The sequence below is a fragment of the Suricata suricatta genome, chromosome 2 (assembly GCF_006229205.1).
Source record: "Suricata suricatta isolate VVHF042 chromosome 2, meerkat_22Aug2017_6uvM2_HiC, whole genome shotgun sequence".
In the NCBI taxonomy this organism is placed as follows: Eukaryota; Metazoa; Chordata; class Mammalia; order Carnivora; family Herpestidae; genus Suricata; species Suricata suricatta.
Genome location: NC_043701.1, coordinates 153,185,019 through 153,212,950, shown reverse-complemented (window position 1 = coordinate 153,212,950; position 27,932 = coordinate 153,185,019). Strand labels below are relative to the sequence as shown.

Genomic DNA, 27,932 nt, shown 5'->3' with positions numbered 1-27,932 from the left:
AAGGTAAAGAGATAGCCGAAAAGCTCACCCCATGGGGCCAGGCAGAGAGGCAAAATCTACTGGATGAGAACCGCTGACTGACACAAGCCAAAGCTAGCTGCACTGAATGGAGGGTGTGTGTGGCTCTGAAGTGACATTCTGAACAGCTGAGGTGGAGTGTGGCTCACAGCGCCTCTGCTACCCCAGAAGCCGGAAGGGAGGAAACCACGAAGGTAGGGAGCCATCAGTGAATAACCAGAGTATGAAGAAGCAATAAGGTATTATGCTTGTTTCAATTTCTTATTTAGAATGGTTTCAGACTTTTAAAAAGGAGAAGAAAAAACATTTACCTTCTTAAATTATAAAGTTTTTTAGGTGTAACTTAATTTCTTTCCAGTCATAGGTCTGTGAAAATTTGCATACTGCTATGATGCAAATAATTTTTTTTTCAGAGTACCTCATTATACTCCACTGGCTTGGAGGGATTTTATAGAATCAAGCCTATCCCTCTTCCTTTGACACCTGATTTTGATAAATGATCATCACATCGGAGAGTTGGCTGCAAGACGGTACCCCCAAACTCCCCAAGCATTCGTCTGGGAGGAAGAAGTTCCCTTCCTCATTTCTATCCCCCGAAAGCCGTTTGTCTGAGCCCTCTAGGGCCGGCAGCCATCGCCCAGGGTAGCAGAGCTGGGTGAGAAGTCCTTTTTCAGGCAAGACATTAAAAGGAGTAGGCTGAGCAGATCTAAAACCCCTGGTCAACAGGGCGGGGCCAGCCCCAGGGCAGAAGTATTACTTCACGGTTGCATGGCTTCCTGTAGCTGCCAATAGAGGCAGCATCTGGCAGCCAGCCCACCGCAGAGAAGAGGGAACTCCGCAGAGAAGAAACCAGCAACGAGGCCCCAAAGGTGGAAGTACAGCCTGAGAAACTTGCGCCCGCCTGGGACTGCGCCCGCCTCGCCTCTCACTCTGCAGAGCGAGGCCCGCGTACCCCTCCGGCTTCCCGAGACTGACACGCCTCCTACGGTGAGCACATTCCACAGGCACTTCTCACACATTATTTAATCCCTCTCATTTATTCCACATCGCGAGGCTATTAGGCAGGTGCTGTAATTTTTTCCATTTTTCAGACAGAGAAACGGAAGCTCAAGGAGGTGAAATAACTTGCCCCAGGACACACAAGCAGGCAGCAGGGGAGCCCGGATTCAACCCCCCTCTGTGGCCATCCCCGGAGCCCAGACTATGACAGCTGCAACTTCAGCTTTCAAGTGAAAATCAAGATGATGAGGTAAAGGTTAGTGTCGCCTCCAACGGACACTGGGGATTGGAGCAATCTTGTCTCCTCCCTTGTAGGTAATATTTTGGGTTTCCTTCCTTGCACACAACCAGGCAAATGACTGCAATTCTAAAAAGAGATAAATATAAAAACAAGAAGTGAAACACTGCAGACACCTGAAACCCGACCATTTCTGCAAGCTGGAGCTAGCAGAGCCGCCGCGCAACAGAAATAGTTCTGTCCTGTTTAGATAGGCTTTGTTTTGCTACATGGCTGCATATGCAGTGAAGTGATATCAAGTCCTGAGGGTCCACTCCTTTGATGAGTTAAACACACAAAGGCCTACATTTTGATGTAATCTGATAGCATGTAGTTAAGTCCTACACAAAGTGCAACTGTGAGGAAGTGATAAACCCAACTTCCTGCACAAAGCCGCCTGAGATAACACTTTCCATGGACTGGAGGAAAAAAAAAAGAGAGAGAGCAAGAGAGAGAGAGAGAAAGACATGATTGCTACAGAATTTTAAAATAACTATTTCATTCTTAATAAATAAGCCCTTTTCCATGGGGCTCCAGCAACAGCTAAGTAAAACTGACCGCAGTCAGCTGACTGTAGTATTTCCACATATGACTTAATTCTCCCTGTTATTCATAGGCAGTGTCAATCACTGGTGATTCCCTTGATTTTTTCTCTTAAGGGCACTTTAGCTCAAACTCGAAATTTCAGGTATCTTCTTAGCCAGAAGAACATCCCTGCAGTTGACCAAGAACTCGAATTGAGGAAATCGAGTTTGCATTAACTGGCTTAATGGTGTTCCCACTGAATCATTAGAGAGGGTGAATCAGTCTGAATAAATACACACTGGAAGAGTTGCCAGGTTATGGAAGGACCAATAACTATTTCCACAATGCCAAAACAAGGTCAGAGTCACAGTGTCACTAAGGGTTCTCATGAATCATGTCATATCTAAACAACCAATAAGAGCTGACTGTGCTGGGAATTTTCTGTGAATGCATTTATTCCTTTCCTAATTTAGCAGTTATTGAGCACCTACTATGTGCCAGGAAATACAATAGCAAACACAGAAAGCTGTACATATAGATACACCTTCCCTCAAGGACTAGTTAGGAAAACAAATAGTAAACATACAAATATGTGTAAATCACAAATTCTATTGAGTGCTCTGAAGAGCACAGGGCGGCCTGATTTCAGATTTGGATGGGGTGATCACTCCCTGATGATGTGACATTTGGGCCTGAATCATTCGAGCAGACCAAGAGTGAGGGAAGAGAGTTTCAGCAGAGAAAGTGGGCCACCTCAAGGTCTTGAGTTGGGAAACAGCAAGGTGCCTTCATAAGCTAAAGGAAGACGATGTGTCCAGAATAAATTAAACAAGGAGAGAGAGAGTCTGGTAAAATCCTGGAAAGCAGAGGGGCCAGATCAGGCAGGGGCCTTGCAGGCCAGGTAAAGAAGTTTGGCTTTACTCTGAGCACTTTGGGCGTCATCCCCACGAAACGCCGCTGAGCCTCTAGCTCTGCTTCTCCACTGTTTTCTAGGCAAGGCTCTCAGGGCAATGCAGCGGCCCTAACATTCTGTGGGGAAAATTGTGAGATAAAAAAATTGTACAACTAACCTAGGGCATCACAGGCGTTCCCCTCAGTTCAGTCGGCTCAGCCAAGCCACAAACTGGGATGGGGGAAAAAATGATTAAAAAAAAAAAAACTATAGAATCACATGTCGTTTTATTATTTTGATATGATTATAGAGTCTCGTGGTAGTATATATAGATACATATAGATATAGACATGGACCAATCCTCTTGTTTTACAAGAGAGGAAACTAAGGCCCAGAAACGGACTTTGGAGATACCTTTGCTGCAGTCATCGGGACGGGAAAGTGAATGTCGTGCTGCTGAGAACATCAGCAGCCTGTCACTGAAGACAGCGGATCTGGAACACTGGGCTTCCAACATGCAAAACCAGTTTCAAGTTTGCCCTCATTAGGGCCTCTTAATGTGTTGGTTTTATTCCACAATCAAGTGATTCTTTAAATCTTTCAGGCACAGATTAATAAAAGTCATTTTTTCCTCTTGTGTCTGTCTGTTTCCAAGCCCTGACCCTTATGTTTCTGAGAACCTACTCTGCGTAAGCCCCACTGGCTCCCTGGCCCTCAACTGACGGGCTGTGAAGTACTGGGTGTGATTAGAGATTTGCTTTTCATTCTGAGGCTCCTGACCAGTTATCCTGGCTCTCCTTCAAGTGAAGCTAGAAAACTTGCTGGTTTGAGATCGAATCAAGTTATTTTAAAAGAAGGATTGACACTTCCCAAGCCAATCAGATGGTGCCTTTGCTATTCTGACGACTTTCCACTTGGGTCTGAGTGGATTCCTGCTATGTAGTAGCTTTCTGATCTCAGTACAGTTTCATTTAGCTGACCTCAGATAAAATCCTCTACCTCTCTGGGCCGCTACTTCTCTTCAGATGATTCCTAAGACTCTTGCATGCCCTACATTCTATATGTCTAAGACAAATCAGTAAAAGTTTAGAGTCTTGACAGAAAATGTCCTTAGCACCTCACTTCCTATAATAGGAAAGAAGGAAGGAAGGCAGGAAGGCAGGAAGGCAGGAAGGAAGGAAGGCAGGAAGGCAGGAAGGAAGGAAAGAAGGAAGGAAGAATGGAAGGAAGGAAAGAAGGAAAGAAGGGAGGGAGGGAGAGAGGAAGGAGACAGAGAAGTAGATAAGTGGGGTTGGAGGAGAGAGAAGGAGGGAGGCAGGGAAGGTAAAAAGGAAGGAAAAGAAGGAAGAAGTCATTAGTGAACAAACTAAGGGAGGAAAAAAAGCTGTGCTTCCCATACCTCTCTGCAACCTTAATAGAAATAGATTGGGTTTGAGTTGTGAATAAGTTATTGCTTATTTAGCCATCAAAACACAGTCCGGTGGAGTATCCCTAAGCATCCTTTGCAGATTAAGATGCCGGATACCTTATGCGTCAGCAACCTCTGTTTAAGAAAACAAATGAAGTTTCAGGGGGGAAAAACTGTTAGAAAAGAGTGATGCTTTTTTTTTTAATTTGAAATATTTCAGGGTTGTCTGGGTGGCTCAGCCTGATAAGCATCAGACTTTGGCTCAGGTCATGATCTCATGGTTTGTGAGTTCCAGCCCCGCGTGTGGCTCTGTGCTATCAGAGCCCACTTCTAATCCTCTGTCCCTCCCTCTCTCTGCCTCTCCCTCTCTCTCTCTCTCTCTCTCTCAAATAAATATTTTAAGAAGAAAAATAAATAAATCTGAAATACTTCATATTGCAAATTTTGTAAATCAACGACATCTATGGGAATCACTTAGTTGAGAGCCTAGCACTTGTTAAGTGCTCAGTATGTTATATAATGCTATAATTCACACTACGGAGAATCAGAAAGCTCAAAACCCAAACCTCTAAATGAATAGGCATGTGACTTAAGCAAGTGTCCCTGCCTCTCTGAGTCTGTTTCTAAATCTCTAAGAGGAATGGATGGAATTAAACTGAATGAGGAGATGTATGGGGCTTTTCCAAGGCTTTGCTCCCAGTCCGTTTCTAATGCGTTAGGGCCCCCATGCTTGAATTGAACATTGATATTTTAATGTAAATAATTTCTTTCTCACATCATATTGTAAAGCACCTACCTAATTTGCAGAGCATTTCTCTTTCCTTCCCTAAAGTAGATTTTGGAGCACTAAAATTAAAGAGAAGTAAATGGGATTCACATTTGCCTAAAGGACCAATTCTCAGGGCAAATTTGGGGCACTAATTAAAACGTCAATCCCCTCAGGAAATGCCCAGTTGGAGGGTGTGGTCCTAGGACTGCACTGTAGTATTTGGAGGACTGTGAGAGTGCGTCCAGCCTCTGCTGGCTCTTAACTCCATCACAGCTTCTGCTCAAAACTCAGGACTTCCTGGAGCTGGATTTTAAACACCCCTAAGAGACGGCATTTCCCTGAGGATTTCTCTTCAAGTAAAAATGTTTTTGCCTCCCAAATTGAGCCAACACATCTGTTCTTACCTATCTTAAAAGCTTCGTCAACTCAATAACTGTCCAAAAGGAAGAGGGAAAAAAAAGCTATTGTGTGATGAAAAATTTTGGCAAATCTTATGAAAACACATTCTTAAAACATCTCTCATTTCTGAGAAACAAAGTAAAATATATGAATTGTGTTTTGTTTCATGACTAACAAAATGATTTCATTGCTACAATGAGGTATTTTGACCATATCTACATAAAACAAGTATGAACATTCAATTGAAAAAATAAAAATAACTCAATTAGAAAAATAAATGTTGAGTACCTCCTCTCTAACGACACTGAATTATAATATGTCAAAGACACTATTTTTAATATGTTGAGTTAAAAGTACATTATTCACTTAGGGACACGTGGGTGGCTCAGTGGGTTAAGAATCTGACTTCGGGTCGGGTCATGATCTCAGAGTGCATGGGTTCGAGTCCTGCATCGGGCTCTGTGCTGGTGGTGAGAAGTCTGCTTGGGATTCTCTCTCTCTCTCTCTCTCTCTCTCTCTGCTCTTTCCTACTTACATTCTCTCTCACTCTCAAAATAAATAAATAAACTTCATATATATATTTACATATATATAAATCAATATATGTATATCAATTAAATTCATCTGTTTCTTTTCAACTTTTTAATATAGCTATTTGAAAATTTTTAATTTCAGGGGCCTAATACTCTGGTTTCTCTTCAGATCGTATAAATCTTTTGCCTTTTAATTTCAGGGGCCTGGGTGGCTCAGACAGTTAAACGTCTGACTCTTGATTTCGGCAGACATCATGATCTCTTAGTTCATGAGTTCAAGCCCCACATCCCTCTGCGCTGACAGCACAGAGCCTGGCTGGGATTCTCTCTCTCTCTCTCTCTCTCTCTCTTTCTCTCTCTCTCTCTCTCTCTCTCTCCACCCCCCCCACCCCAGCCTACATGCACTCATGTACTCACTCTCTCTCAAAATAAATAAATGAACGTTTAAAACATTTCTTAAATTAGGGGAAAATTTTTAAAAAATTAAAAAATTAGGTATATAATGAAAAAATAGTCACCATCACTTATAATTAAAGAAATATAATTAAGACAAAGTAAGGCAAGTACTTAAAAGTTTCATAATACCGACTATTGATGCTGATGAAGGGAAACAGCATTTTCACTTGCTATTGGCACAAGCCCTTTAAAGGGCAACTTAGTGATAGCTACTAAAATTTACAATGCACATACCCTTCAATCCAGGATTTCCATTTCAGGAATGTTATCCTCAGTTATACTGACACATAGATGCAAATTTTGTAATAGCAAAAGATTGCAAATGATCTAAAAGTCCATAAATATGGAATTGGCTAAATGTTTGGTATATTCATATGCTGGAATACTCTACTGCCAATAAAAAATGGTGACAGTCTCAATATTAGTAGTAGTAGTAGTAAGAATTATAATATTAAGAAATAGTAAATGGAAAAGCACAGTACAGGAATTAGTTATTGACTCAGAATTATTTGAGATGTTTTCTGCCATCAAAATGAAAGTTTAAAATACGCATTAAATTGAATTATAGAAAAAAGTTATCTTTTTCTTTATCAGCTGAATTTGGGGGACTATACATTTATACCTGCTACATTTGTGTTTATAGAGATCTTTCTGGAATCAGGACAGAGTGAAGAAGAGTAGGACTAGAAGATACCTTCTGTGAGGGCCCGGCACATGGTAAGCACTCAATAAATGCTTGTTGTCATTATTAGTCATAATAATGCAAGCGAAAAGAGATGCAAATAAACAAAGCTAGTGATAGCAGGGGGAAAAAAAGAGAAGAGAGCCCTGTGTAGCTAGAAAAAAGTAGACCTGGTGACTGATAGCGGGTAGGAGCTGGTAAGCTGGAGCAGGTCTTCAGGATAACACCCAAGGTGGCTGGAGGAGCCTGGTGTATGATGGAACTCATCTCTGAGGCAGGACACTCAGGGGGATGTGACACTTTGGGAAAGAGAAATTCAGTTTGGGACATAGAAACTTAAAGAGCCTGTGAATCTCCAAATATATCCACTGGGTAATTGGATCCATCTCTCCAGGATTCAGTGGGAGAGGATTAAGTTAGAATATTGATCTACCCTCACTGTAGAGGTGGTGGTAGTTACAGCTTTGGGTTTGGATGAAGTTTCTCAAGGAGAGCTAAGGACCAGACCAAGGAAACACAATGCTTGGAAGGTGTTATGAGTTGAACGGTCTCCTTCTTCAAGTTTATATGTTGAAATCCTAACCATCAGTATCTCAGAATGTGATGTTATTTGGAAGCAGGGTCATTAGAGATGTTTAAGTTGAGGTCATTAGGGGAAGGGAAGCTAATGAAATATGACTGGTGTCCTTATAAAAAGGGGAAATTTAGGAGCACCTGAATGGCTCAATCCGTTAAGCATCCAAATTTTGATCTCAGCTTAGGTCTTGGTCAGGGTCATGAGTTCAAGCCCAGTGGTAGGCTCCATGATGGGCATGAAACTTACTTAAAAAGAGGGCGGGGGAGGGTTTAGACACAGAGGCATAAACACAAGAAGAACACCACAAAACAATGGGAAGACATTCGGGTGATGCTTATACAAACCAAGGAACTAACCTTGCCAACACCTTGATATCTGACTTCAAGCCCCCAGAACCGCAAGACCATAAACTGCTGTTCAAACAGTTTGCAGCACCTTCTTATGGCATCCCTAGAGATAAATACAGATGGTAAGCAGAACGAAAAGTGTACAAACAACATTTAGATGGTGAGGTCCAAGAAAGGAGGAAGGCTGGAAAGCATGGCATCACCAAGTCAAGAACAGGAAAGAATTTCAAAAGGAGGTCACAATCAACAAAATCAGATGGTCATACAAGGGGACAGGAAAGATGACCCCTGACAAAATAACACAAAGGTCGTTGTTAACCTTGGAAAAAGTATCTTCAGTGGAGTGAAAAAGATAGAGCCCAGACTGTGGGAGAATAAATAAGATGTGAGGAAGAAAAAACAGGCTTTTCAGAAGTTTAGAGACAAAAAGGACAGGATAGAAAGGAAGTTAAAGAGAGATCATTGGGTCACATATTTCTTTAATGAGAAAGATTTGGTACAGCTACTTGACAATGACAGTGAGCCAGTGGAGACAGAAAGGCTGAAGGAGAAATAGGGATAGAGAGTATGGAACTGTAGATAGAGACAGAGGGGATGATGAGAGATAGAGATGAAAATGGATATGGAAATGGAGATGAGAGATGGAGGTGAAGATAGCAATGGAGATGGGAGATGGAAATGAAGATGGAGATAAACACATGGAGATATAAGATGGAGATGGAGACAGAGATGAGAGACAGAGATAAAGATGGAGATGGGAGATTAAGATGTGAGATGGAGATGAGAGATGGGAGATGGAAATGGAGATGGAGATGAAGATGGAGATAAAATGGAGCTGGAGCTAGAGATGTGAAATGGAGCTGGAGATGGAAATGTGAGATGGAGATGAAGATAGAAATGAGAGATGAGAGTTGGAGATGTAGACAAAGATTAGAGATGAAGATGGAGATGTGAGATGGAATGAAGAAGATCAAAGATGAAGACAGAGGTAGAGATGAAAATGGAGATAAGAGATGGAGATGGGAGATGGGGATGAAACAGACATGAAAGATAGGGATGAAGATTAAAGATGGTGATGGAGATGAGAGAGGGGAGATGAGAGCCAGGGATGAAGGACGGTGATGAAAATTAGAAAGGAGAGATGGGAGATAGAGACCAAGATGAGAGGTGGAGATGAAGATGGAGATGAAAGATGGAGGTGGAGAAAGATGGAGGTGGAGATAAGAGAGGAAAGATGGAAAAGTGGGAGGCTGGGGAAGGGAAAAGGAGAGACAGAGATAATGGAGATGGACATACAAATGAAAAGGAGACAGAGACACAGAAAGAGAATCCCAGCAGCACATATGTTGTGTGAATGGCCAGGCAACTTCTCAAAATGGCCCAACCACTTGTTGATGGGACATCGCAGAATACATTAAACTTAAGTGAAGCCTCAAATGGCCATTCCTTAGTGTAGCTACTTGCCTTGGTACTACTGCTTCTTAGGGTGAGTAAATTCAAGTTTGGAAGAGAGAATAATCATTCTTTTCACAAATCTTTCCTAAGTAACCACCCAGACACCATACCAAGTGCTGAAGTTAATAGTGGTTGTAGTGATTTTAAAATATATCTAAAAATTCTTTTACATTGTCTCCTCAATGATAATGCTAAATGAACCCTCTTCCTTTGAATGTGGGCCAAATTTAGTGACTTGATTTTAACAAAAAAATGTTACACTATGACTTCTGAGACTAGATCATAAAAGGCAATGCGGCTTCCTCCCTGCTCTCTCCTGGATCACTCATTCTGGTAAAGTCAAGTCATGAGGACACTCAAGCAGCCCTATGAAAGGTCCATGTGGTGAGGAACTGAGGCCTTCCACCAACCATGTAAGGGAGCCATGTAAGGGAACCAACTTGGAAGGGAATACTCCAGTTTCAATAAAGCCTTCAGATGACTGCAACCTCAGAAACATTTTGACTGCAACTTCATGAGAGATCCCAAGCCACAGCCACCTGGTCAAGCTGCTCCCAAATTCCTGACCACAGAAAATGTGAGACAATAAATACCTATTATTGCTTTAAGCCAGGAAGTTTTGGGGTAATTTGTTACACAGCAGTAGATACAGTGGTAGACAAGACAAACATGATCCCTTCCCTCATTCTGGAAGAAAGTAATAAACTATTATTGCAGAAATGTAGAAACAACATGGGTCAAATCATGCCAGCAAACCTGTACAAATGTTATGGTATTCCATCAACATGGACTGTGAAAAGGAGATCTGTTACATTATTCTACTGATTGTGACCAGGATATCAATTTTGAGTCTGCTTTGTCACCATACAAAGATACAGCATGCCTTCATGACATGATCATTGTAGAGATGGTGGTAAATAATGGTGGGCTCTGGGGCTATTAGGTCTAGTAGATTCAGGTCAGAGCAAGTGCATTGGAAACCAACCCCCATGTAAACCATGGTAAATAGAGAGCAGAGACCAAGAGCTTCAGAGAGAAAACTGATCTGCAAAGAATACGGTGTGAGAAAAGTAAGGCCAAGAGACTATGTGTCTCCAGGAAGAGAGAGAGCCTGATGACCGTCCATCTCCTGTAAGCCAACTGGTCTTTCAGGATTGCATTCCATCAGATACTCTTTTTTTTTTTTTCATTAAATCTCCTTCTTACTTGTGCTAATTAGCTCAGTGGGCTAAATTGTGGCATTTAAACAATCTCTGAGACACTTCACCCCAGCCTCCTACTTGGTCTTCCTGCCTCTAGAATTGATACTCTCCAGGGCACCTCACATGAGAAACATGAGAAGTCTCCTTCAATCACTACTTCATTATGTCGCCTTCTCCTCTATGTACACACAAACCTTAGCTAGGTTCCCATTCCTACAGGTAAAGTATCTCAGCCTGGCATTTATGGCTCTCCTCAGTCTAGCTCTAGCTCACCTTTCCATGATTCCCCTATTTATACCCCATCTTTAGATAAACTGAAAAATCCTGAAATTCTCTCAATGTGTCTTGCTTTTCAGCCTTCAAACCTTTTGTCAAGTCATTTTCTCTATCTGGATGCCCATTTCACCCCTCATCTACCTCACTGTGTTCTAGATATCCAACAAAGATGTTCTTAAATGCTCCTCCATGAAACAGTCTCTGATTCTCTTAACTGTTATAATATTTCCCTCTTCTGAATGCACCATCAATGGCATTGGTAGGATATAAGTCCTTTTCTGTCTACACTATAATTACACACATAAATACGTAGCTCATACCTCTACCAAGTTTCTTATAAGCTTCTTAAAGATGAGAACAAGGTTACTCATTTTTATATCAACTTGGTCCTAAGCTTCTTCTTTTCAATCTCTCCTCTCTCCTTAAATGATCCATGATATAGAACTTCATCCACCATCTACCCACTGGTATCTCCAGCCCTGACCTCTTGTCTGTTATAGACCTCTACTTATACCTGTGACGTGACACACTCACATGGGCATCTCAAGGCTCTTCACCACCCAACTCATGACTCTTCATGTTTCTTTTCTCAGTAAATGCCATCCAACACCCAACTCTGCAATTCTGCAAACTATCCAATTCTGCAAGCAGAATCTAGAGGTCCTTCTTGAACTCTCCAAACTGTCAAGCTCTGTGTCTAATCCATAACTAGGTCTTACTGATTTTACCTTCTAAATAGTATTCTAATCCCAAACTTTCCTCCATCTCCACTGCCACCCTCAGAATCCAAGCTATCATCAGTTCTCACCTTGTCCACCATCTTCTCTCTGGTATCCTAAGCAGCCTCCCCACATCAAGTCTAGCTCCATATCTCCAATCCATTCTAGGTTACATGTATAGAATGGCATTTGGGTTTTATATCTCCAATCTGGCCAGGTCATTGCTAAAGGTTTAAAATCTTCAGTGACTTTCCATTGTTCTTAAGACAAAAACCCAAATCTTTAATACAAACTAACCACATGGCCCTCCATCATTTGGCCTATTTACCTCTCCAGCCTAAGTTTGTGTTCAATATTTCAGTCACAGGGGACTACTTTCAGTTCCTCAAAAGTGCCCTGCTCTCTACAGCCTTCGCACATGCTGTTTCTTCTCATTCTACCTACCACTTTTGCCTAATACACTCCTGTTCATCCTACTTCTTTATTATTTTTATTTTTATTTGAGAGAGAGAGAAAGAGAGAGTGCACAAGCAGGGGAGAGGGGAAGAGAGAGAGCAAGAGTGAGAGCGAGAGAGAGATTAAGAGAGAGAATCTTTTTTTTTTTAACATTTATTTATTTTTGAGAGAGAGACACACACACAGAGTGTGAACGGAAGAGGGTCAGAGAGAGAGGGAGACACAGAACCAGAAGCAGGCTCCAGGCTCTGAGCTAGCTGTCAGCACAGAGCCTGATGCAGGGCTCGAATCCAGGAACCGTGAGATCATGACCTGAGGGGAAGTTGGCCACTTAACCGGCTGAGCCACCCAGGTGCCCCCAAAGAGAGAGAGAATCTTAAGCAGGCTCCATGCTCAGCTCAGCACAGAGCCGGACTTGGGGCTCAGTCGCACAACCATGAGATCAGAACCTGAGCCGAAATCAAGAGTCAGATGTTAACCAACTGCACCGGCCAGGTGCCCCTCCTGTTCATCCTTCTAATCTTAGCTCAGACCTCAGCTCCTCAGAGAAACCTCCCCAGCCAGATCTGGTCCCTCATTTACATGTTCTTATTGTTCCCTGCATTTCCTTTTATTGTCTTTAGGTTGCTTACAATTATATATTTTTTTTTATTATTTGAGGGCAAAAATCATGCTTGTTTTACTCTTTTACATTTTATCTCCAGTACATACAAATTCAACCAAATTTGCTTTAGGAACATTAAATAAAGAAACAAAGAAAGGAATTAAAAGATTCAAGTAATCACTGATAAAATCTAGACAGACTAAAACTCATCAAAATATATTTATGGCCAGATGTATCTGATTGCTAATATCCTGAAGATACATTAAGCTTTTCTTGGAACCTAAATTTTCATATTTTTCTCTATTATATATTTGTATCAATTAGCATTTTACATGGCTGAAAATAACTGACCACAGTTTAACCAGTTAGAGTTTTCACTTTTCTCTCCTAACAGAAGTTTTGAAGTAGGACTAAGACAACTGTTAAGAGAAGTCAGCAGCGGTGCCTGGGTGGCTCAGTCGTTAAGCATCCAACGTGGGCTTGGCTATGATCTCGCAGTTGGTGGGTTTGAACCCCGAGAGCTGAGAGCCTGAGCCAGCTTCGGATTCTGTGTCTCCCTATCTCTCTGCCTGTCTCCCACTCATGCTCTGTCTCTTTCTCTCTCTCTCTCTCTCTCTCTCTTTCAAAAAGAAATAAACATTTAAAAAAAATTTTTTAATTAAAAAAAGAAGTCAGCAAAATCACAGGCTCTTCTAACTTCTTTCTCTGCCACTCTTGGCGCCTGACTTTCTTCCTCAGAATTAAAAGCGAGGCGGTTGTCCCTCCAACATGGTATTCATGCTCCAGGCAGAAAGAAGGGGAAAGATAAAGGGCAAAATGCATGTGTCAATTGAACTTATCTCTTTTTATCAAGAAAGCAAAACGTGGCTTTTCTGAAAGACGCTGCACAGGAAACTTTTACCTACGTCTCAAAACCAGACTGAGGCTGTGGCCACTCTAGCTCCAAATAGGTCTGGGAAGGTACATGTTCTTAAACAGACATGCCATCTGAAACACACCTGTAAGTGTAATGACGAGGAACAAGGGGAGACTGGGGACAGCAAGGCCAACCAAGAGGGTCTGCCACCCTCCTGCTACAAACAATCAGACTAACTGGAGTTCAAGGCTCTGACTCAATCTCCAAAGCCCAGATGAAAGTGATCTTTGTCAAGTTGAAATTTTGAGCAAAGAAATTCAGGCTCTGCACATACGGTGCTAAGCTATATAGATGAAAAGTGAAAAATTCTATCAGATACATAGTTGTTTTCTCTTTAGAATACTAAATTTATCAGCTCAAATCAAACATCTGCAGTAATCTTTCCTCCTTAAAATGCTATTCTCATCACTGTATCTTCTTTTTTTGAGAGAGACAGCATGCACAAGTGGGAGAGGGAGAGAGAGAACTACCCTTGTATAGGCTTAATTAAATAATTTACTTTGAAGAAGTCAAATCACTATCAAAACTTAAGCCTGCAATTAAAGCCTGCTGCTGTCATGTGGTTTCATTCACATCTTTCATGCAGGTATTTATGTACCAAGGGAGCAAATGAGACTCTCCACACATCCATTAAATGAAAAATGCAGAATACGTATGTAGCCAATTCAGCTGTAGTTAAAACCCAGGAAATCAGAAGGCTAAGTAAAAAGATAGAATAATGCAAGGGATTTATAGGGGCGCCTGGGTGGCTCAGTTGGTGAAGCATCCGACTCTTGGTCTTGGCTCAGTCATGATCTCACGGTTCATGAGACCAAACCCTGTGTCAGGCTCTATGCTGACAGCATGGAGCCTGCTTGGGATCTCTCTCTCCCTCTCTCTCTGCCACTGCCTGACTTGCATGTGTACACATACTCTCTCTCTCTCAAAATAAATAACAAAACTTAAAAAAGAAAGAATCCAAGGGATTTATAGAGTGACTGAGCCCATTCTAGACAGAGTGTAGAATGAGGAAAGCAGAGTGGTCTATGGGGATAGGTTTTCTCAACAAGGAAATGACATGTTTGATAACTCAGAGGCAAGGGCAGCTGAAGTGTGGAACATAGGCAACAGGAACAAACAAGTAGTATATGCTTACTCTGTGAGGGAATCTATTTTTCAATTAGTATTATTGCCTTTAATTAGTTCAATTCAACAAACATTTATTGACCATCATCCACGTACCAGAAATTCTGGGGAAGGCTGGTATTCTTCCCTGCCCTGCTGGGGAAGAAAAAGAATATTATTGCTAGATGGAATTTTGGAAGGCACATATTTCTACTTCCCCACCTTAAAGATAAGAATATGGGGACACCTGGATGGCTCAGTCAGTTGGGCGTCTGACTCAATTTTGGCTCCAGTCATTATCTTATCAGTTGTGAGATCAAGCCCTGAGTCGGCCCGAGGAGACAGCATGTCGCCTGCTTGGGATTCTTTCTCCCTCTCTCTCCATCCCTTCCCTACTTGCATGCGTACATGCACATGCTCTCTCTCAAAATAAATAAGTAAATTTTTTAAAGTAATCAAATAGGGGCTCCTGGATGGCTCAGTCAGTTGAGTGTCCAAGTTAGGTTCAGGTCATGATCTCATGGTTTGTGAATTCAAACCCCATATGGGCCTGGCTGCTGTTGGCACAGAGCCTGCTTTGATTCCTCTGTCCCTCTCCCTCTCTCTACCCTTCCCCTGCTCATGCTCTCTCTCAAAAATAAATAAACATTAAAAATAAATTAAATTAAATAAATATAAGAATATTAAAGTCCAGGGGCACCTGGGTGCCTCAGTCATTAAGCATCCTATTTCAGCTCAAGTCATGATGCCAAAGCTTATGGATTCAAGCCGTGTGTCAGGCTCTGTGCTTTCTGTACAGAGCCCACTTCCGATCCCTCTCTCTCTCTACAACTCACTCACTAGCTCTCTCTCTCTCTCAAAAATAAGTAAACATTTTTTTAAAAGAATGTTAAGTTCCAGAAAAATTAAATAACTCCCCATTGTCACCAATTAGTTAACAGAAAGCCATGGCAAAATCTAGGGTCTCCAGAGTCTCACCCAAACTAAATCCTTAAGACCTAGAGAGAAGCAATCTCCATTTTCTCACTTTCAGAGACAATGGGTTTTGTTGTTGCCACTGTTTTGCTTCTTTCTTACAAATAATTTACCACTTACAAAAGCATGCCATTCAAAAATTCTCCGTGATTCTCAAAGTTGCCATGTTATTTTTCTTCATCGTCATCAATCATATTATTAGCAAGCTTGGGTAAACCTACCCAGTGCTGACCACTGTCCTCCCCTGCTCTCCTTCTCCCCCACACCACGTCCTCTGCCTTCCCTCCCTAGCCTTCAGCATCTCCATGCACACCTACCAGGTTGATCTACACTTGTTAATTAATAATTTCAAGATGCTCTAATGTTATATCAGAAGTTGTGTCTCCCAACTACTTTGGTAAGCCCCAGAAAAACAAACTCAAGATTTGGAATGAGAAGAACCTGGATTACAACTGGGACTCTGCCATTTACTGTGCAGCCTTTGGAAAACTATTTAACATCATTAAACCCCAGGCTCTTTGTGTGTTTAATGAGGAAACCCATACCTACTTTGTACGGATGATGCAAGGATTTCATGAGATAATGCCCCATAAGCACTGAATGGTATGAAGCTACACACTGGTATAAAACCAGGGCTCAATACATGTTACCACTTTTTTCATTTGTTTCCACCCTCCCTTCTCTCCAAGGAATGGCTAACTTATGCCATGGTCAGACCTAGGTTCAAATCCTAGCTCTTTCACTGACCAGCTATACAACCTTGAGCAATTCTTATTACTTCTCTGAGCCTCCTGGAACAAAGCCTAGATTGTGGGCCATATTCAGTGTTTTCTGCTCAATAAGATAGAGATTCCTTATAAATAACACAATGATAATAAACCTCACCTCACATGATCATTGGAGGAGCTAAACAAGATCATGTAAAGCAAAGTATCTGTTATGTTCCCTTCTTCAGCTTAACTGATGAACTGATTACCTTGGAAGGGGATGGATTCATTGGATGCTAGGTCGAGACTCTTTAATTCATGTGATCTCTTATTATTTATCTATATTTCTTTATTTGTTTCCCTCAGTAGTTCTTGGAGGATGGTATGATAAGGACACATAATACTTCTCTTCTCCATCTGAGTTGTAGGTCAACTGAGAAATAAGACAAAGGACAATCGTGGAGGGTTCAAAGTATCCCCTCTATGAAGTCGATGTGGAAACTTGGATTTATGTGAAGCAAGAGGCCCCCTTGCACTGAACCTGTTAGGCTGCCTTACCTATTCAGAGCACTGGACCACCAAGGGCCTCGCCACCCTCACCCCATAGGGTAGACCTGCTCCTGGAGCAAATCAAAGTGTGCAGTCTCTACAGGCAGATTGAAACTCAAAGAAAAAATGAGAGAAAGAAGATGTGCCCTGGCAGGCTCCTTTCATCTCCCATTCAGGTGAATTACTCCATCTCCCTAAAGGCAGAGTGTAAGTGGGGCAAAGGCCCAGAGTATTTGGGGAAAACCAGCAAGCAGCATTCCAAGCATTTGCCACCTAAGGAACTGTCTATGCAGAACGGGTTGAACAGGGATCCTCACTCCCTCTGCCCCCACCTCAAGAATTCCAGGGTCCCTGTGTGAAGAGCCCAGGCTGGAAACCAGCTGCCTAGTTGTGAATCCTGGCTCTACCACTTACTAGTTCTGTTTCCTCCAGCAAGTTACTTACGCTTCCTGGACCTCCATCTGGTCCTCTATAAAATGCAAGAATTGACAGGGTGGCTGTGAGCATTCGATGAAATGTCTATGACACGCCCCAAACAGGAAGGGGTAAGAGCAGAACAAGTGAAGTTATTATTACTGGTGAGTTTCTTATAAAAGCTATAGGCTCCTTAGAGTAAAAGGTGGCATAAAATACCATGCCGCTCAAGAACTGCAAGTCAATTATCTAATAAATCTCCCGCAAACCCAAAGCAAAAATTAATTATAGTCAACTCCTGATCATACTTGTGATCTCAGGACCATGAAAACGATCTCTCAGTGACATTACCTCCTGCCCCAACTTCCCTCTTCATTCTGTTAAACTGAAGTCTCTTTGATTCCTTCCAAATTGAATTACACGCAACTTTCTTGTCTTAGTCCTTTTAAATTACAGCCCTCTCTTATAGACATCTGTAAGGAGCCTGTCAAAGAAAAAACTCCTATGAGATTTTGTATATTCTCAGGTCCAGAGCCTTGGCTGAGGTTGGCAGAGATAAAAGGCCAGTGTTGGTTTGGGGTTTGTGACAGAAGTGTGACTCGTGGTTGTGCTAAAAGAGAGTGGTCAGTTAGCTGCCCAAGCCAAGAAGGATTCCTGGGCACCAGTTATACATTATGAGCGCTGTGGGTATGCAGGGAAGGAAAGCTGAGGAAGATTCTAAATTGGAAGAGACTGGAAATATTTTACAGAAGTCTCAAATTTGTGTGGTGGGTGCTCTGGTCAGGATAAAGACCACAAATCTGACTGCATAGATCTCTTCTCCTAAAACAGAGAAGCGTAAGATTGTGGTTATGTGTAGTTTTGGAGTCGAACAGACCAGGGTTTAAGTCCAATTTTTAGCCACTTCTTGTTACATGACCTTGAGTAACTCAAATGTCATGTCCCCATGTATAAAACTGAGATAACAGCACCCACCTTGGGAGACTATGAAGAGAATTAAATAAAGCAATGTGTATAAAATTCTCAGTACAAGACCCTGCACATATCTGTTTCCACTAAATTAAAGTTGTTAATACTATTATAGCTATTATATACTACTACTATTCTAGAAAAAACAAATAAGGGGCTAATAGCCAAAATATATAAAGAACTCATACAACTCAATGACAAAGAGACAATCAATTTAAAAATGGGCAGGGAAACTAAATAAACTTTTTTCCCAAATAAGACATCCAAATGCCCTATAGATGCTTGAAAAAATGTTCGCCATCACTAATATTCAGGAAAATGTAAATCAAAACCGGCCTGAGAGATCATGTACACCTATTAGAATGGCTATCATCAAGAAGACAAGAGATAACAAGAGTTGGTGAGGATGTAGAGAAAAAGGAAGCCTTGTGCACAGTTTGTGGGAATGAAACTCGGTACAGCCACTGTGGAAAACAGTATGGTGGAGGTTCCTCAAAAAATTAAAAACAGAACTACTATGCGATCCAGCAATTCCACTTCTGGGTGTAGAGCCAAAGGAAACAAAAATGGTACTTAACACACAGCGCTATTCACAATAGCCAACATGTGGAAATAGCCCAAGTAACTGTCAAAAGATGAATGGATAAAGAAGATGTGGTGTATATACACAATGGAATATTATTCAGCCACAAGAAAGAAGGGACTCCTGCCATTTGTGACAATATGGATGGACTTTGAGGATACTGTGAGGTAAGTCAGAAATACTGTCTGGTATCATGTGTATGTGGAATTTAAACAAGCCAAACTCATAAAAACAGAGTATAGCATGGTTGTCACCAGAGCCTGAGGGATGGGGAAATAGGAAAGATGTTGTTTAACGGTATAAACCTGCAACTAGTAGATGAGTCCTGGAGATCTAATGCACAGTATGGTGACTACAGAGAATAGTACTGTATTATAAATATCACACTTGCTAAGAGACTAGATCTTTCTTTTAAGTTTATTTTTTTTATTTTGAGACAGAGTGTGTGTGCATGCAAGTGAGCAGCAGAGGGGCAGAGAGAGAGAGAGAGAGAGAGAGAGAGAGAGAGAATCCCAAGCAGGCTCCCCAGTGTCAGCACGGAGCCCCACATGGCCTGATCCCAGCAATTATGAGATCATGACCTGAGCTGAAATCAAGAGTCAGGCACTTAACCAACTGAGCCACTCAGGTGCCCTCCTAAGAGACTGGATCTTAATTGCTCTCACCACAAAAAAAAGAAGTGATAATTATATGATGTCATATAATACTACATATATGATGTAGTTAACACTAAAATGGTAAATATAGTGCAATATATAAATATATCAGATTAACATGTATATCTTAAATTCATAGAATGTTACATATCAATTAAATCTCAAGTTTTTAAATGGAAAACCTCTGGGTGAATCATAGGCAGCTTTGTAATTATTATTTTTTCATCATTGTGATGAGATGATCCACTTAACTTTAGAAATTAAGTATAAGAGGGGGGCGCCTGGGTGGCTCAGTCGGTTAAGCCTCCGGCTTCGGCTCAGGTCAGATCTCACGTTCGTGGGTTCGAGCCCCGCATCAGGCTCTGTGCTGAAAGCTAGCTCAGAGCCTGGAGCCTGCTTCCAGTTCTGTGTCTCCTACTCTCTCTGCCCCTCCCCGTCTCATGTTCTGTCTCTCTCTGTATTAAAAATAAATAAAATATTTTAAAAATATATTTAAAACAAAAATTAAGTATAAGAGGGAAGCCTGGGCAACTCAGTCAGTTAAGCATCAGACTTTGGCTCAGGTCATGATCTCATGGTTTGTGGGTTCAAGCTCTACATAGGGCTCCAGCTGACAGCTCAGAGCCTGGAACCTGCTTCGGATTCTGTGTCTCCTTTTCTCTCTGTCCCACCCTTGCTTGGGCACGCTCTCTTTCTCTCTCTGTCTCTCTCTCTCAAAAATGAATAAACATTAAAAAAAATTTTTTTTAATAAATTAAGTATAAGAAATGAACCAAGGGGCTCCTGGGTGGCTCAGCTGGTTGAGCATCTGACTCTTAACTTCAGGTCAGGTCAGGTCATGATCCCAGGGTGTGAGATCAGCCCTGCATCCAGCTCCATGCTGAGCATGAAGCCTGCTTAAGAGTCTCTTTCTCTCCTTCTGCCCCTCTTTCTTGCTTGAGTGCTCTTTTGCCCTAAAATTAAAAAAAAATTTTTAATGAACCAATAATTGAAAACTATTAACAATTCTTCCCATACCTGCTGGCAGGAAGATTCTTTTCTTCTTTTTTCTTTAAGTAATCTCTACCTCTGACATGGGGCTCAAATTCATGACCCTGAGGTCACATCCTCTACTGACTGAGCTAGCCAGGCACACCTGACAGGAGGTTTCTTAAGTCACAATATATACCCGATAAATGTTATGCTTTTAGCCACTAGGCATTTTTCTTATATTGAACCAATACTCACATCCTTACTGCCATCAAAACCTCAAGGCCTCTGAGTGATAATCATACGTCAATGTAGGCTCATCAATTCTAACAAATGGGCCACTCTGGTGGCGGATGTTGGTGCTGAGGGAAACTACACATGTGTGGGGGCAGAAGGTATACATACGGCTCTGTGCCTTTACCTCAATATTGCTGTGAACCTAAAACTGCTCTAAGAAGTAATGTCTATTCAAAAACAAAAATACGGATGTCTGGCTGGCTCAGTCGGTTGAGTGACGACTCCTGATTTTGGCTCAGGTCATGATCTCACAGTTGGTGGGTTTGAGCCCCTCGCCAGTTGGGCTCTGTGCTGATAGCGAAGAGCCTGCTTGGGATTCTCCCTCTCCCTCTCTCTCTGCCCCTCCCTGGCTCACAAGCATGCACGCACGCTCTCGCTCTCTCTCTCAAAATAAATGAACAAGCATTTTTTAAAATAAAAAAAATAAAAACCTGAAGTCGCTTCAAATTCCATCATGCAAGTTAACAGAAGACATGCCGAGCACAAATGGTGACTCTCACAAAACTTCAGTTTGGCACAGGAGTTTTAACTCTCCCTTCCCTTGTTTTCCCAGCTCTCCCAAGAGGGCCACCTTGGGCTTATGTGATGCCTCTGTGGGTCTGCAGTGGGAAGGGGGGGAGAAGAAGGCACCCCTTCTTCAAGGATGGATAGCCTCAGGCCAGGGTCTCAGCTTGGCAAGTGGGGCTCGGGTTTGATTCAGCTCCACTGGCCTCCTCAATCAGGAGTCTTTGTGCAGGGCACTAACTGTGTAACAGTACACAGCAGCCCTACTGAACCATCGGAGTAATTCTGATTTATGTATTTTATCCTTCCTCTGCCCACTCAGAAATGAAAGCAGTATTTCTTCAGGTAGTCATGAAGCAGAAGGAAAGAAAAAAGTAACTGAGGGTCCCACAGAAGTGACTCTTACGAACTCTCAGCATAAAATGCTTTCATCTTATTTCTCCTAGTCTAAACCCACAGCCTGAACTGAAAAGCCAAGACTATATTGACATAAGATCGATTCTACCACAAACTATTTGAATTAATGCTGGAGGACTTGGACTTGACTCTGTTCCACGAGCGCAAGGAAGGACAGTAATTTTTTTTCCTCACTATTGTTCTCCCAGCTCTCAAAACAGTGCTTGGTAAATAAAAAGGGATTCAATAAATATTTATTGGCTGAGTTGACGTTTTTATAGGGGAATAATAAAGCCAACTGCTGTGTTCCTTTCGCAGACAGGAGAACACTTCCCTTACAACTTAGGCACAATAAAAATGCTTCAGACATTTTTAAAGTCTGTAGGTATCAAGAAGGAAGGCAGGTGGGACAGACATAAACCTGATGAAGTCTGCAGCAAGCAGTTTAGTAGTTGAGACTCTGGGCTTTCAAGTCAGTCACTGGATTCTAACCCTTGCCTTTCCATCCATTGAGTTGGGGACCCTGCACAAAGTGACTTAAGCTGTCTCGGTTTTCTCATCTCTAAAATGGTGATAATTATGCTCAGTTAGCAGGATTGTTGAAAGGACGAAATAATACTACACATTAGAAACATTTAACATAGTTACCAGCACACAGTAAACACTCAGTAAATGACAGCTACCATTAATGTTTCTGCATCGTCAGAAGGCTAGGAAAAAAGTTAAGCAAAAGAGGGTAAAATTATGCAAATGTGGCAAAATCTTGACAGCTGGTGAATCTAGGTGATGTACATAGGGGTTTGATGCATTGGTGCTGCTTTTATGTACATTTGAGATTTTCTACAAATTTCTTAAAGTTAAAAAGCAGCAAAATACACCAAAACACAATTGCCTCCCACTAACTAAATCCTCAGTCAAGATGGCATTTATTCCCTCAGTAAATCGCCGTGTGCAGGACATCCCATGCCATCTGAGTGGGATGCTGGAGTCCCTGCCCTCAGAGAGCTTAGAGTCTAGTTGGAGACAGACATTAAACACAGAGGCACATAAGTAAATACATAACCACAAGTTAAGAAAATGCTCCACAGGAAATGATTGGGCTGTGGAGAGGTTATAGACGGACTGAGCTGACAGAAGGAAGTCAGGAAAACCCCTCTGAGGAAGTTATATGTAAACGAAGACCTGCAGAGCTTAGCTGGATAAAGGAAGGAGACAGAATTCAGGTGGAGACGCCACCAGGGACACGGGTCCCAAGGGGGAAGGCCAGTGTGGCTGGAACACAACGCAAGGAAAAATGTGGTTTGAGGGGGGACTGGACAGCTGGGCAGGGCTTTGGAGGGCCTGTTGGAGCTTTGCATCTTGGTCCTCTGTGTATTAGGGAACCTCAAAAGGGACTGACAGACAGCTGTCCAGTCACTCTGTAACACTCGCTGCCTCTGGGGACAGGAACTGGGAGATTAGATAAGAGACATTGAAGGAGAACAATTTTCTCTATATGCTCTTCTGTATTGTTGATGGTTTTCTATTAAAAACAAACCAACCCATCAAATTAAGAGGAAAAGCATCCCCCGCCCTCACACACGATGAACACACGCGACACTGGGTTACACAGCAACAGAGGCGAAGACAGGCCGACGACAGATTTCAGCTCGAACAAAAGCTTTTCCAACAACTGTTTGACTTCAACTTTCCTCACGTTTCCCAGGGGCGCAGCCCTTCAGAAGGTCCGGGCAGGGATGGGTTCCCAGAGAGAACCCCACAGTTTTGAGAGCCCTTTAAGGCTGTGGCTCATGGCACACTACCCAGGAGAGACTACCAGAAGAGTACGCTCAGGCATGCACCGCACGGTTGACTGGGTCCTGGGTGGTTTTTGAAAGCCCTTGAGGAGCTTGCTCTAGGCTCTGGAGGGCAATTAGAGCAAAGTAGAGATGATCGCTATCATCAGTGGTCAAGAAGGGGCCTCCTGAGTGCCCTATCTTTAGGACCTGACAGGCGGCTCCCTGCAAAATGTAGGGGCTTGTTCAAGCCGTCAGACAGCAGCTGAGACAGGGTTCACTTTGCTAATGCTGGCCTTCACCGCGGCCTCTCCTCTCCTCCTTCCTCCCATCTTGTTCAACCTATCATGTGATTACGGTTCTCTTGACGATGTTCTTTGTGACCTGCAAGAGTACGGTTCACGATTTATATACAAACAGTGGATTTTGCCACGCAGTGGCATTGTCGGTTATATTTTTCTTTCTTGTTTTTGATTTTTCTCCAATAAACGTGTTTGCTTTTATAGCATACAAGGGCATGTGGAAATCTCCAATGTTTGCATTCAACTCTGCCACCAAGACATTGGAAACTGCAGCTGATCTCCTGGTGCCTTTCTATTAGAAATACAAAATGAACAAAAACAGGGTTTTAAGGACAGGTCCAGGGTTGGGTCCTGCCAAGGCTCTGGGCCGATGCCCATACTTTTTTTCTTTCCTCCCACATTCCTCAAGGATCAAGGTTCGACGTATTTCTCGATCCCCCAGGCCTACATTCCCCACACCCACCCTGTTCTCCTAACACCTGCAAGCTGGGGCACCCTCTTGAACCATATTCTCCACTTCAGCTGCCTTTATAAATGAACTTTCTAAACTAGGAAAGCAATACTCCACACCGCTAAGCAGAGGCAGTTTCACTAAGACAGATGGAAACGAAGAAATGGGACCACACTCACTTGAAGATTTGCATAGGCCCAGACACTGAAAGCTGGGGCCTCTAGAATTCAACCAAGTTGTTCTCACAACTCCTGAAAAGTCATGTCTCCTCTTGGTCCACAGCCCCATTCAGTGCTCCTCTACCTGTTTAGGATGGCAGCTGGATGCCTAAGGACCTGAATGCCCACCCCGGGGTCAGATTGCCTGGGTTCAAATCTACACGCTGCCAGTTCAGCTCTGGAGACTTGAACAAATCACTTCACTAAACTTCTATTTCCTCATCTGTAAAATGTGGGTAACATCTGAATTAAATAAGAGAACGGGTGTGAGGCTGAGCAAGCACCAAATAGATGTGAGATTTTTTTCTTTTACTATATTCCCTGTGTTGTACTTTTCATCTTCATGACTTATTTATTTTATAACTAGAAGTCTGTACCTCTTAACATCCTTTATTTCACTCATCTCTCCAGTCACTTCCCCTCTGGCAATCACCAGTTAGTTCTTTGTATTTAAAAGTCTGTTTGGGTTTTTTTGTTTGTTTGTTTATTCATTTGTGTTGTCTTTTAGATTTCACATATAAATGAAATCATACAGTATTTGTCTTTCTCTGCTCAATTTATTTCACTTATTCATTTATTATCCTCTAGGTCCATCCATGTTGCTACAAATGGCAAGATCTCATTTTTATTACTAATATTCCATTACATATGTATGCCAATTCTTATTTATCCATTCATCTGTGGATGGTTGCTTGGGTTGCTTCCATATCTTGGCTACTATGAACTATATTGCATAAATATAGAGGTGTATATACCTTTTCAAATTAGTGTTTTCATTTTCTTTGAGTAAATACACAGTATTTACTGGATCATATGTTATTGCTATTTTTATTTTTTGAGGAACCTCCATACTGTTCCCAACCGTGGCTGCACCAATTTTGATTCCCACTGGCTCCGTTTTCTCCACATCCTGGCCAATACTTGTTATTTCTTGGGGCACTTGGGTGACTCAGTTGGTTGAGCGTCCAACTTCAGCTCAGGTCATGATCTCATGGTTTGTGGGTTCGAGCCCTGCGTTGGGCTCTGTGCCGACCGCTAGCTCAGAGCCTGGAGCCTGCTTTGGATTCTGTGTCTCCCTCTCTCTCTGCCCCTCCCCTGTTTGTGCTGTGTCTTTCTCTGTCTCTCAAAAAATAAAATAAAACATTAAAAAATTAATTAAAAGTACTTACTATTTCTTGTCTTTTTAGTACTAGCCATTCTGACAGGTGTGACGTGATATCACCTTGTGGTTTTGATTCCTATTTCCTTGATGATGAGTGATACTGAGCATCTTTTCATGTGTCTCCAGCCATCTGCATGTCTACTTTTGGCCTATTGGGGTCCTCTGTCCATAAACGTGAGCTATTTTAAATTTCAGTAATTCTTCCTGCAGCCTCCCACCCCATTTAAGTTGCTATTATTTAGAGGTTTTTAAAAAATATTTATTTAGTTATTTTGAGAGAGAAAGAGCATGACTGGGGGGAGGGGCCGAGAGAGAGGGAAAGAGAGAATCCCAAGCAGGCTCCACACTTAGCACAGAGCCCAACGTGGGGCTCTATCACGACCTCAAGATTACCTCCTGAGCCTATATCAAGAGTTGGATGCTCAACCAACTGAGCCACCCAGGCACCCCTAGACATTTATTTTAAATTAAAGAAGATTCGTTTTATCTCTGAACAAGTTGAGAACTTTTGTCTAGACTGCCTGTGAGGTGTCACAAACCTAAGGGAGAACAAATTCCCTTTAGCAAGCTGTTGTTAATCAGTTGTTTAGTACAGTGTTCTCTGTATGGAAGACGACGGACCAGGAGAAGAAGACAGTGTAGACTGAAGGTCTCTATGCAGAAAGATCAGAGGAAGGAGTGGTCCAGGTGAGAAAGGGCCCCCTGGAAGAGCTCAATGTTTCACTTTTGTCTTCAATAATATGATGGAGTAGTGTTAGCAGAGAGTCATAAATGGTTATTTGAGATTTGAGAGCTGTACATCTAGAATAGTAGTTCTCAAATGAGGACAATTTTGCCCCTCAGGGGACACCGGGCAATGTCTGAAGATTTTGCTGGTTGCCACAAAAGGGATCAGGGATGCCTACTGGCATTTACTAGGTAGAGGCGACATGTCCTACAATACACAGGACAGCTCCTTGCAATAAACAGTTATCAGATTCAAAACGTCAGTAGTGCCTAGGTTGAGAACCTGGATCTAAATTTCCACTTTTTTGAGAGAAATGTATACTTACTTTCCTTTTCCTTTAAAAGATGAGTGCTCACTGAAGTTAGCATCAGTGTTTTCAAATATTTTTATCCCTGACAACAAAACAATGTTTTTAGGTTCAGCTAATAACAGCACCTGCCTTTCCTTTCACTGCCTCCGGGGCTCATCCTCCTTCAGCTTATGCCCTCGCCCTACAAACACTTCCTTCATTTTAAGAAAGGAATCAAACTGCAGGAAAGCACTAGCCACATATGTTAATGATTATGTGACATCACAACAAAATTCCAGGTAGGCTTCTCATCAGTGCTTCTTTAGATAAGTTAGGACACTTCACCAGAATGGGCTGCTGTCCAAGCAGATTAAATTAGAAGAGCTTGTAACACACTAGAAAACACACACACACACACACACACACACACACACACACACACAAACTTATCAACATGATTAATCAGAGAGAGTTTTACCGGTTGTTTGTTAATGCGTTTCACCAATCAAACAACTGAGGAATGTGACTGCTGGCTGTTGACCCTGGGAACCTAACACCACTATGCTGTGTTAAATAAATTAGTTTAAAAGAATGTTTACCTCCCTTTACTGTATGACTCTCTGTTTGGTGTCCTTTTATAAGAGGATGAACCTGGCTTCTAGGAGTCTAGTGTCTTCCCACTTCGTCTACTACAGCAAAGGAATGCTCACACAAAGAAATTGGAGCTTACTATAAAATGTATTACCCAATACTCCGGAGGACATGGCCACTCCAAAGCCCCTTCAGAGCTAAAGGCCGTTTCCCTTCTCAGAAGCTGCCCCTCTACACATATCAACAAAGTGAGAAAAAACAAAGGTCTCTTCAGGAAGCCATGAGCCTCTCAGGTGGGAACGCTAGAACATTCCCTCCAATCACATTTTTTCCAAACTACTTGACTTTGGTAGCTAATTCAGATTTGAGACGTACCATGCAAACACAAATGGCATTCCAAGCAATCAACCATCACTGACCAGGAATTTAAGTAAAACAATCACTTATTGGCATTGGCAAGAGCCAGTGAATGCTGGTGAAGGGGTGGCTTAAGAGCAGAGTGTCTGAAAGGAACGCGCACTGGGGTCAGACCTAAGGTCTTCATGGCTAAGAACAATTGCTACTGCTTATTGAGGTCTTATTATGACCATTGTGCAAGGCACTCTCTCTCCATTGGATCATTGAATCCTTGCAGCCAGTGTTTTTTACTTCCTTGATTTGCAGATGAGGAAATGAGCCTCTGAAAGCCTGCTCTGTCAGCCTTCCTTGGAGGCAGGGCTTAGAAGAATTTGCCTCGGTGCAGACGTGAGCAAGCGATGCGTTAGGCAAGCTCGGGCATTTGAGA

General features: G+C 42.2%; 1 long non-coding RNA gene across 6 annotated transcripts; it reads left to right on the top strand.

The window, feature by feature from the left end:
- Nucleotides 1-5: 5 nt before the first annotated feature.
- On the top strand, nucleotides 6-21,886 carry LOC115285704. 6 transcript variants are annotated; one of them, XR_003905659.1, is made up of 6 exons: nucleotides 6-257; nucleotides 432-1,005; nucleotides 1,110-1,273; nucleotides 6,920-6,993; nucleotides 7,922-8,004; nucleotides 9,617-10,168. It is a non-coding gene; the product is annotated as an uncharacterized LOC115285704 (long non-coding RNA). The 6 variants fall into 6 exon arrangements; XR_003905660.1 differs by having other exon boundaries at nucleotides 9,612-10,168; XR_003905661.1 differs by lacking the exons at nucleotides 7,922-8,004; nucleotides 9,617-10,168 and adding an exon at nucleotides 21,684-21,886.
- The last annotated feature ends 6,046 nt before the right edge of the window (nucleotides 21,887-27,932 follow it).